Source organism: Hyla sarda, chromosome 1 (assembly GCF_029499605.1).
Source record: "Hyla sarda isolate aHylSar1 chromosome 1, aHylSar1.hap1, whole genome shotgun sequence".
Taxonomy (NCBI): Eukaryota; Metazoa; Chordata; class Amphibia; order Anura; family Hylidae; genus Hyla; species Hyla sarda.
In genome coordinates this window covers 290,738,873-290,750,319 of record NC_079189.1, presented here as the reverse complement: position 1 = coordinate 290,750,319, position 11,447 = coordinate 290,738,873, and the positions used below count along the sequence as shown (strand labels likewise).

Below are 11,447 nucleotides of genomic sequence, written 5' to 3'. Positions count from 1 at the left end.
GTGTGAAAAGTGCTCTGCTGGCGCACTACAGGTCTCAGAAGAGAAGGAGTCACATTTGGCTTTTTGAAAGCGAATTTTGCTCTGGGGGCATGCCGCATTTAGGAAGCCCCTATGGTGCCAGGACAGCAAAAAAAAAACACATGGCATACCATTTTGGAAACCAGACCCCTCGGGGAACGTAACAAGGGGTAATTTGAACCTTAATACCCTACAGGTGTTTCACGACTTTTGCATATGTAAAAAAATATATATATTTTTTTACCTAAAATGCTTGTTTTCCCAAAAATTTAACATTTTTTAAAAGGGTAATAGCAGAAAATACCCCCAAAATTTGAATCCCAATTTCTCCCGAGTACGGCGATACCCCATATGTGGCCCTAAACTGTTGCCTTGAAATACGACAGGGCTCCAAAGTGAGAGCGCCATGCGCATTTGAGGCCTAAATTAGGGACTTGCATAGGGGTGGACATAGGGGTATTCTACGCCAGTGATTCCCAAACAGGGTGCCTCCAGCTGTTGTAAAACTCCCAGCATGCCTGGACAGTCAACGGCTATCTGGCAATACTGGGAGTAGTTGTTTTGCAACAGCTGGAGGCTCCGTTTTGGAAACAGTGGCGTACCAGACGTTTTTCATTTTTATTGGGGAGGGGGGCTGTGTAGGGGTATGTGCATATGTAGTGTTTTTTACTTTTTATTTTATTTTGTGTTAGTGTAGTGTAGTGTTTTTAGGGTACAGTCGCACGGGCGGGGGGTTCACAGTAGTTTCTCGCTGGCAGTTTGAGCTACGGCAGAAAATTTGACGCAGCTCAAACTTGCAGCCGGATACTTACAGTAATCCTCCGCCCATGTGAGTGTACCCTGTACGTTCACATTGGGGGGGGGGGGGAAATCCAGCTGTTGCAAAACTACAACTCCCAGCATGTACGGTCTATCAGTGCATGCTGGGAGTTGTAGTTTTGCAACTGCTGGAGGCTCCGTTTTGGAAACAGTGGCGTACCAGACGTTTTTCATTTTTATTGGGGAGGGGAGGGGGGCTGTGTAGGGGTATGTGTATATGTAGTGTTTTTTACTTTTTATTTTATTGTGTGTTAGTGTAGTGTAGTGTTTTTAGGGTACAGTCACACGGGCGGGGGGTTCACAGTAGTTTCTCGCTGGCAGTTTGAGCTGCGGCAGAAATTTTGCCGCACCTCAAACTTGCAGCCGGATACTTACTGTAATCCTCCGCCCATGTGAGTGTACCCTGTACGTTCACATTGGGGGGGGGGGAACATCCAGCTGTTGCAAAACTACAACTCCCAGCATGTACGGTCTATCAGTGCATGCTGGGAGTTGTAGTTTTGCAACAGCTGGAGGCACACTGGTTGTGAAACACCGAGTTTGGTAACAAACTCAGTGTTTTGCAACCAGTGTGCCTTCAGCTGTTGCAAAAGCTACAACCCCCAGCATGTACGGACAGCGGAAGGGCATGCTGGGTGTTGTAGTTATGCAACAGCTGGAGGCATACTACTTTGGCTGGGGATGCTGGGGATTGTAGTTATGCAACAGCTGGAGACACTGGTTTGCTACTTAACTCAGTGTGCCTTCAGCTGTTGCAAAACTACAACTCTCAGCAGTCACCGACAGCCAACGGGCATGCTGGGAGTTGTAGTTATGCAACCAGCAGATGCACCACTACAACTCCCAGCATGCACTTTAGCTGATTGTGCAAGCTGGGAGTTGTAGTTACACAACAGCTGAAGGTACACTTTTCCATAGAAAGAATGTGCCTCCAGCTGTTGCAAAACTACAAGTCCCAGCATGCCCATAAGGGCATGCTGGGAGTTGTGGTGGTCTGCCTCCTGCTGTTGCATAACTACAGCTCCCAGGATGCCCTTGTTGCATGCTGGGAGCTGTTGCTAAGCAACAGCAGGAGGCTGTCACTGACCTCCAACGATCCAGCCGCACAGGTCAGTCCCTCGTCGTCTCCGCCGCCGCCGCTGCTCCTGGGGCCCCGATCCCAACAGGGGCGCCGGGGATCGGGGTCCCCAGCACCCGGGGTGCACGTCCCGCACCCGCTCACGTCCTCCGGAAGAAGGGCGGAGCGGGTTGCGGGAGTGACACCCGCAGCAGGCGCCCTGATTGGTCGGCCGGTAATCCGGCCGACGAATCAGGGCGATCGTGAGGTGGCACCAGTGCCACCTCACCCCTGCTGGCTCTGGCTGATCGGGGCCGTCTCTGACGGCCCCGATCAGCCAATAATTCCGGGTCACTGGAGACCCGATTGACCCGGAATCCGCCGCAGATCGCTGGACTGAATTGTCCAGCGATCTGCGGCCATCGCCGACATGGGGGGTCATAATGACCCCCCTGGGCGATATGCCCCGATGCCTGCTGAACGATTTCAGCAGGCATCGGGGACCGGCTCCGCTCCAGATGGTTGCGGGGGGCCGGTAAAACACATGACGTTCTCATACGTCATGTGTCCTTAAGGACTCGGAAATGGAGACGTATGAGAACGTCATGTGTCCTTAAGGGGTTAAAGAGACTTCTTAAATGGAGCCTGAGCTGTTTTGCAGGACACACTACCTGTGAAGGTGGTGTGGTGAGCTAATTTAAAGAGACTTCTCAAATGGAGCCTGAGCTGTTTTGCAGGACACACTACCTGTGAAGGTGGTGTGGTGAGCTAATTTAAATATATTTTTACCCAGAAGCCTGTGTTAAAAAAAAAAGAAAATGTGTGGTACTGTATATTCAGGATACGCTTATAAAAAGGGAGGGGAGAGTGACGTTTTATGAATGACTGTAGATACGGAAATTTCTAGGTATGTTAAGGTGGATATACATATATATACATAAATTGTATGGGCTGTGCTGATGACAGTCATAGCAGATACATATATAAATATATATATATATATATATATATATATATATATATATATATGGGGGTATGCCCTTAGTGACGCGATTTGCCTTTTTCGGCAGGTGGTGTATTAGTCCAGACAATCGTCGTTGATAGTTTGTCAGTTTTTCCTAAAAGGTCGGTTATCATACGTTTATTATTGTCATGGATATATAGCACATTTGGTGATCACGGTTATATCACATGCCGGCTCATGACCGTTTAGTCATGGTGGGCAAGGGATGGTAGTTGTTACTTTGCATTAAGCGGTTATAGAATGTCACGGTATCTTGTGGTGGTTTTTGGTATGTCTTGTACTTCGGTTAACATGCATATTAAATTTACATGACACATAGGTGGTGATTTTACCTTATATCCGGACTCATCTTCAGGGGGGTCACCACAGAGGATGATCGCTGACACGTTTTTCAGGATATCTTCATGTATAGATGTCCTTATGTTCTTGCCTGACACGTTTCCTTCAGGTGTAGTCTAGGGCGCGCTGTTGTGCACTGTGGTGTTATCCGAGCAACAGATACATACATATAGGCAATATATTAACAGTGAAACCTGGGTTGTCCTGTGCCTGCAGCTGTTACTGACACGTTTTCAGAGCAGTTGCTTCGTAAACATACGTCAATTTAGAACATGGCGGATTTCAGATTCCTGTTGCGATCGGCTCAGTTCGACTTATTTTGGGGCTAGACAGGAATACGATGTCACGTGTCGAGCACTACCGAGGTTGCCAAGCCAGTTAGGGTGATAGACACGGTTATCGTTAGTTCACATGTTGGTAGTGTCATGTCACATCCCGCATGATTTATTCACTACGTCGGTTTTTCTAGCAAGTGCTAGCTTAGTCACTTCTAGTCGGTAAAATCTGTGGTTTATGGTGTCTTTCAGGTAAGCTGGTTCAGTTACGCTCGGGCACAGGTTGTGGACAGGTCAGTAGGTCTTGTTTGGTTAGGTAGAATTGTTGTAAGGAATCTGCTCTTATGGTGTGTTAATCTCTTCTCGGCACCCAATTCTGGACCGGACAGGTTGGATCTGTGGCAAGATGTCGCAACCATCAGACATCGAGGATTCCCTGTCAGTGCCCGAGACTTTGTCCAGGAGTTCTGAACGAGGAACAACGTCTTCTGCTTACCGTTTGTGGACCATCCCTAGACTGATGGATGAGTTGCGCAGAAGGGGAGTTCCCTTTCCAGCTTCTGCCTGCAAGGATGAACTATATAAATTGTTGATGGCTGGAACTCGGGCTGGAAGTAGACAGCCAGAGGCTTTGGGCCAAGCTTTCTTAGCTCAACTGCATTCTATGATGACTACTATGATGGCCTCATTGTCTGGAGTGCAGTCCAGATTAGAGGCTTTGGAGCAAAGAGGTGTTCAGGACACAGTGGCTCCTGTGACACCTGTATTGTCTTCTCCTCCTGTGCCCAGTACATCAGGTAGGGAGGCAATTCCACCTAAGATATCAACTATTCACTTTATACCGACAACCTTACACAAAGATACACTAGATGGGAAAGACATCAATCTAGCGTCCTTGCCCATTTCCTCCCAGGATTTGTCGGATACCAAAACGGTTGCCAGTGGAGAACTGTCCGTTGTCCTAAAGGGCAAGAATGCTAGACTCAGCCACAAACTCAACATCCATGAGTTTGTCGTAGCTTTCAGTAAATTCCGGGAAGTTATTTGCTCAGTTAAGCTCGATTGCCGGGAAGAGTTAGATCAGTACCTGTTGCAAATCACGGAATTCTCATACAAACACGGTGGCACGCATTTCTACGAATACCACAAGAGTTTTTTGCCCAAAGCGGCAGCAGCGTTTGGTCAATACGCGTTCAATACAGATTGGAGTTTAGTTGCCACTAAGCTGTTTTGAAACCATTTTGCAGGCTTAAAATCCCCGGTGTGCTCAGTTTGCCAGTCAATATACCACACGGTGGCCTGGTGTGCAGGGGTAATCAACCAGCTGAGCCTAGTACTAGCAAGAGCCCAAATCAGTTGCTTGCGGTTGGCCACAAGTCGACTCCTTCCGTGGACAAGTTGGGGCACCCGATCAGGTACCTCGGAAGAAGTCAGATTTGCAATAATTGCAACCTATCGGCATGCAATTACAGTAATTGCAGGCTTTTGCATGTCTGTTTCTTGTGCTACAGAGCACACCCCAGCACGGTTTGCTCTCAGAAAAGTCAGGCGCGACTAGGTGGGGTACAGGTCCCTGCTCTGGTCAAGATCCTATCAGGACACCACTACACTAACTGGGTGCGGTGGTTGATAGACGGTTTCGTGGAAGGTTTCCACACAGGTCTGGTGGTGGTACCCCAGTGCACGTATGAATGTACCAACCTGTTGTCAGCAGGTAACGACCCCAAAACAGTCACTCAACTGTTACAGAATGAATTAGACAAAGGATGCATGATTGGCCCTTTTATGTCTTTGCCTTTCGATATGTGGAGGGTCAGCCCGGTGGGGATTGTATGCGGTAAATTTAGCAATAAAAACCTCTAATTTACGATTGGTCAGCAACATATTCATCTTTAGTACCCAGTATAAATTCACTTATCCCGCTTGAGGAGTTCACAATGCACTACACTTCAATTGATGAGGCGATTCAGGTCATACTCTATCTAGGTCAGGGTACTTGGTTGTCGAAGGCTGATATAGTGGATGCTTTCAAGTTATTACCAATTTGTAGGATCTCTGGAAGTGGTAAGGGGTTAAGTGGAATGGCTGGTATTACTTTGCAACTAAGTTAACTTTCGGTTCTAAAAGCAGTCCCTGGCTCTTTGACCAGCTTGCTCAGGCTTTGCATAGGGCTCTCTTAAATGTTGTCGGTTGCACCCACATTACCCATTATCTAGACGATTTTCTCATACTGGAACTGCCAAATGAGGAGCCTAAGGGGCTGGGAAAATTGTTGGGACTGTTCTCAGAAGTAGGGGTACCAGTTTCTCCCTGCAAAACGGAAAGTCCGGCTAGATAGATGACTTTTCTTGGAATAATTCTAGACACCATAAATATGCAAGCCCGGTTGCCAGGAGAGAAACTAACCAGGATAAAAGACGTTATCCATAGGTTCGCGTTCACACGATTCACGATTAAGGTAGAGTTACAAAGTCTCCTGGGTATGCTGGCATTTGCAATGAGGATAATACCTCAGGGTAGGTCGTTTGTCTCCCGGCTATTGATCCTGTTGCACACGGTTCCTCATTGGGACATTTGGAAGCGGAAGCGGAGGCAATGGCCGATCTTATCATGTGGGATGAATATATCATGCAGTGGAATGGAGTGTCTATGTTTGTGCCAGAGTTCTCGGATAGTTCACCTACGATATTCACGGACGCATCATCATTGGTTGGCTTTGGGGCTGTTTGGGGGTCCCACTGGCTGGCTGGGCAGTGATCTCACGAGGTTCTCAACATGACAGGTTTTGACAATACATCAGCGTTATTCGAGGTCTATCCTAATTTAGCAGCTGCATAAGTTTGGGGACACAATTGGGACAATCTACTGTGACAATGAGGCTACGGTAGAGATTGTCAACAAAAATAGATCTAAGAATGCTAGGGTAATGTCTTTTATCGGAAGGTTGGTCTTTGTGTCATTACAGCACAAGTTTAACTTTGTTTGTAGGCACATTCCAGGGATGATGAATGTAGCGACAGATGCCTTGTCTAGGGCTAATTTTAACCTTTTCTCCCAGATCATGCCCCTCGCAGATCCCGTTGGCACTCCCATTCCGCCATTTCAAGCACTATCGATGGATTAAATTTCTATGTGCAAATGGCTGGCAATCTTATTAGGGATTCACTAGCACCGAGCACTAGGAAAGCCTTTGACACGTCAACACCCCCTTTTCCTTTGACACTACTCTCATCTTGTCGTTTATTGGGTTTTGCCACTCATCACTTCACTTGTCACATAACACATCAAAGTTTACTTAGCGGGCCTACAACACTTTATTTCGCTATCATTTTCAGACAGACCTTCTATTATCTCAGTACACGCGGTTAAAGCAGCATTCAGAGGTATTCAGGTGTGTAGTGTGCCTAAGGGTCACTCCAGGAAACCGATTTCAGGGGACATGTTCAGGGCCATGTCAGAAGCGTTAGACAAACGGCTGTTTGGACACATCCCCAGCCTAGTGATCAAAGTGGCCATGTATCTAGCCTTTTATGGGGGAATTTTCATTTGCCAGTGCAAAGACCAAGCCTTTGCTCAAATCCCAATTAAAGTGGCGAGATGGTTTCTTCAAGCTCAGGGTCTCTGTCACGAAAACCTGCAGGTGGCTGATGTTTTAACATATTTGGTATTATGAACTCAATAAAATTATTATGATTTTCCTACAAGGCTTTGTGTTTTTGCTCTCTAAAGGCTAACCCTTGGTCGCGGTTTTTGGGCACAGTTCAACCGCTTTTATCATACAGTGTTATGTATAGGTTTTTAATGAATTTCTCTATAGGTATCAATGAAGAGAGGGCGGATACTGGTATAGGTACGTCTTGTCATTTACGGGTTGAGCCCTGACCACAAATATATAAATATATATCAGTTTATTTACATCTAATATATAAATTTATATATTAGATGTAAATAATATATATATAAATTTATATATATATGTAAATAATATATATATAAATTTATATATATATATATGGATTTATATTTATATATATATATATGGATATAAGGATTTCACCCTGGGGATAGCTCTAGGATCGTGCTTGACACAGCCACAGGACACGTTTCTTCACAATAAACCAGCAAAACAGCAAGTCCTTTCTGCAAATCTGGCTCCTCGTCAGCTTTATTAGACAGGTTGCAGGATAAATAAAAAAAACATAAGAAAGGAACAAACAAAAATCCTAGGCCATCCACTTCACTGTTGTGGGTGTCACTCACAGCCCTAACTGTGTTCTCCTCGCAAGGACCCCTGCCTCCCCCCAAAACCACCTTGCTGTCTTCCGGGGAGAGCCCATACTACACTTTCTGACTTCCTTTTAAACATGCTTCCCCTCTCTGCTGCATCATTGATTAGACCCCAGGTGGAGGTTTCTCCAGGATCAGATAGGGAAATACACCCTTTCCTTGCCACACTGTCACATATCCCCCCCCCCCCCCTGCTCAGACCACCGGGAATGAGCCCTTGTCTTCAAAAGACAGTGTACACATGACCATGCATCTGTGGGCCTCTTCGGTCGACCCAGCTGAAGTTTGTCCACTTTCTTCAAACAGCTGAGGTGATAGTCCAGTAGAATGGTTGCCTTAGAGACACTTTCCTTTGTGCCCAGGAATACAAAGGGGACCACTCCCTTATCTTTGGAACTCTTCTTATCACTCGCAACTCTAACTCTAAAAACCGTTGACTGGTCAACAATCTTGTTAATGTGCCTTCCTTTCTTCCCCATGACTTTTCCCACCAAGTTTCAGAGAACCCAGATTACCTCCTCAGCAAACTCCAGGTAACCTCTTGCCTTCTTCACAGCATCTTGGTTATCACCATACACATGACATGTACATGTATCTTTATCAAGAACAACAGCCGTCACCCCAGGGATCCTCCTTGCTTGTTGTATATTTGTGCCACAAGTGACGATTACTAAACCCATCCAGTCTTCTTGTACATCAAATTGCACATGGAATCTGGACACTGAAGGACATAAGCTTTCCTGATGCTTTCGGGCTTCTTTGATTCTCAATATTACAGACAATTTTGTCCGAAGACTTCGGAAATGTATGTTACTCAACATGTTCACCTTCTTAATGGTAACTTCATTGTCAGACAAGATGACCAGTAGTGTTGCTCGTAAATATTCGCAATGCGAATTTTATTCGCAAATATCGCATATTCGCGAATTCACGAATATTCGCGAATATAGCACAATATATTCGCAATTACGAATATAGTTTTTTTTATTTCTTTTTTTCACAGTACACATCACAGTGATCATCCCTCTCTGCTTCCAGCTTATGTAGTGTAAAGAAGGCTCTAATACTACTGTGTGAGACCGCCGAGTGAATTTTCGTATATGCAAAAATCTGCATATGTGAATTTTCGCATATGCTAATTTTCGCATGTGCAAATTTTCGCATACGCAAATTTTTGCATATCTCGAATATTACGAATATGCGAATTTAGCGAATATATGACGAATACTCGTCCATATATTCGCGAAATATTGTGAATTCGAATATGGCCTATGCCGCTCAACACTAATGACCAGCTGGGCATTCTCTGAGTCATAATCCACCCAATAGGACCCCACTGCCTTTGTAAAGTCTTTATGAGTAGATTTCTTTGCACACATCTGCCATAAGTCTTCAGGGACTTTCAGCTTTACTTTATAGAGAGGGTTTCTCGCAACTTGTGTTCCACAGACTCCCTTGGAGCCTTTCACCTTTTCCCTGTTGCTCAGGGCAACGCCCTGGATACTGGCTGCCAACAAGATGGTCCTTCCAGGCCTCTGCCTTCTCTCACCAATGGTTGCACCGTAGTGTGAGCTTTGCTGGGTCCGACCGCCTAAGTCTGTATTGCTTTTCTTTTCCTGATCACGTACTCTGCATCCAGACTCCCGTGCTTCTTGTGAGTCTCGCTGCCCTGTTTCTTCAGTCCATTGCTCAGATTCTGCCACTTTTAGAGTAAACATCTCTGTCTCCAGAAGTTTTATCTCTACAAGCTGTTTTTCTTCAACATGAACTGTTGCTTTTGCCTCAGTTTCCATCTGAGACATCTCATAGACTTTTAGCTGAGCCTCTTGTTCAGGGAGCTTCATTCTCAGTGAATCCAAGGTAGCTGCATGAGACTTTATGTGCGTATTGTTCTGCACCTCCAGGCTCTGTACCTTACAGGCTATTACCACTTTCTCCTTCTCAAGCTCTTCCATGGCTACCAACCTAGCCTGGTTATCATTTAGTAGAGCCTGATATGCCTCACGCAAAACATTCACTTCTTCCTTGAATGATCTCCTTGCTGGTCACAGGATCCTGGGAGCAGAACAGTTGATCCTGCAGAGCCACAATCTCCCTTTTGTGGAGCTCCACATCTTTCTGCAGCTGAAGCTTTGCTACCTGCTCTTTATTCAAATCTGCAAGTGTTTTTTCTTTCTCCTCTGTCAGGTGATGAACTTCTTCTTTCTTTTGCAACAATTTAGCAGAAACCATCTGTAAAGTTTCTTGAAGACTCTGCATCTGCTCCCTTTTCTAATCAAGACCAGCTTGTTCTTTCTGAGATCTCTTACTCACAGCAGTCTCCTCAGTCTCGCTGCTGGACCTTGAGGCATTCTCTTGTCCTCTGACAGTCACCTGTCCTTGGCCTGTCTCTTCCTTCAAGCCAAATTGTTCAGACTCTTCTCCATCTTTAGGAGTAGTCTCCCTCTTTGCAAGGCTGTTGACCACCTGGGCTTCAGGGTAGTTCCCGGACAGTCTCTCTGAACTGTCTCTCTGCTCACTCCCTAACTTCTTTGTTACTTCGCCACAAACTCTCTGCTCACCGGCAGAGATGTCTAGAGCTCCTGGGTCTGCAACAACATCTGGTCCAGAGGTTCGACCTTCCCGGTCACGATCCTTCTTTGGTCCAGACCTCACATCTCTTTCACTCAGGATTCTGTCTGTGGCAGTAAGCGCAGCACCCGGCTCCACGCGGGGCGGGCCCGGCCTCTAACAACGGCCGGGACCCGTGGCTAATAGCGTGTGGCATTGATCGCGCTGCCGCGCGCTATTAACCCTTTAGGCGCAGCGTTCAAAGTTGAACGCCGCGTCTAAAATGAAAGTGAAACCATGCCGGTTAGCTCAGGGAGCTGTTCGGGATAGCTGCGGCGAAATCGCTGCATTCCGAACAACTTAAAGGACAGCTGGAGGGTCCCTACTTGCCTCCTCGCTGTCCGATCGCCGAATGACTGCTCAGTGCCGGAGATCCAGGCATGAGCAGTCAAGAGGCAGAATCATCGATCACTGGTTTCTTATGAGAAACCAGTGATCAATGTGAAAGATCAGTGTGTGCAGTGTTATAGGTCCCTATGGGAGCTATAACACTGCAAAAAAAAAGTGAAATAAAAAGTGAATAAAGATCATTTAACCCCTCCCATATTAAAAGTTTGAATCACCCCCCTTTTCCCATTAAAAAAAAAACTGTGTAAATAAAAATAAACATATGTGGTATCGTCGCATGCGGAAATGTCCAAATTATAAAAATATATCCTTAATTAAACCGCACGGTCAATGGCGTGCGCGCAAAAAAAATCCAAAGTCCAAAATAGTGCATTTTTGGTCACTTTCTATATCATGAAAAAATGAATAAAAAGCGATCAATAAGTCCTATCAATGCAATGGTATCGCTAAAAACTTCAGATCACAGCGCAAAAAATTAGCCCTTCTACCGCCCCATATGCAGAAAAATTAAAAAGTTATAGGGGTCAGAAGATGACAATTTTAAACGTATAAATTTTCCTGCATGTAGTTTTGATTTTTTCCAGAAGTATGACAAAATCAAACCTACATAAGTAGGGTATCATTTTAATCATATGGACCTACAGAATAAAAAGAAGGTGTCATTTTTACC

The 11,447-nt window shown here is 45.6% G+C and overlaps 1 pseudogene; it reads right to left on the bottom strand.

Annotated features, from left to right (window-relative positions):
* Window positions 1-6,350: 6,350 nt before the first annotated feature.
* Window positions 6,351-9,621, bottom strand: LOC130358787 (fragile X messenger ribonucleoprotein 1-like; annotated as a pseudogene).
* Between the last annotated feature and the right edge of the window lie 1,826 nt (window positions 9,622-11,447).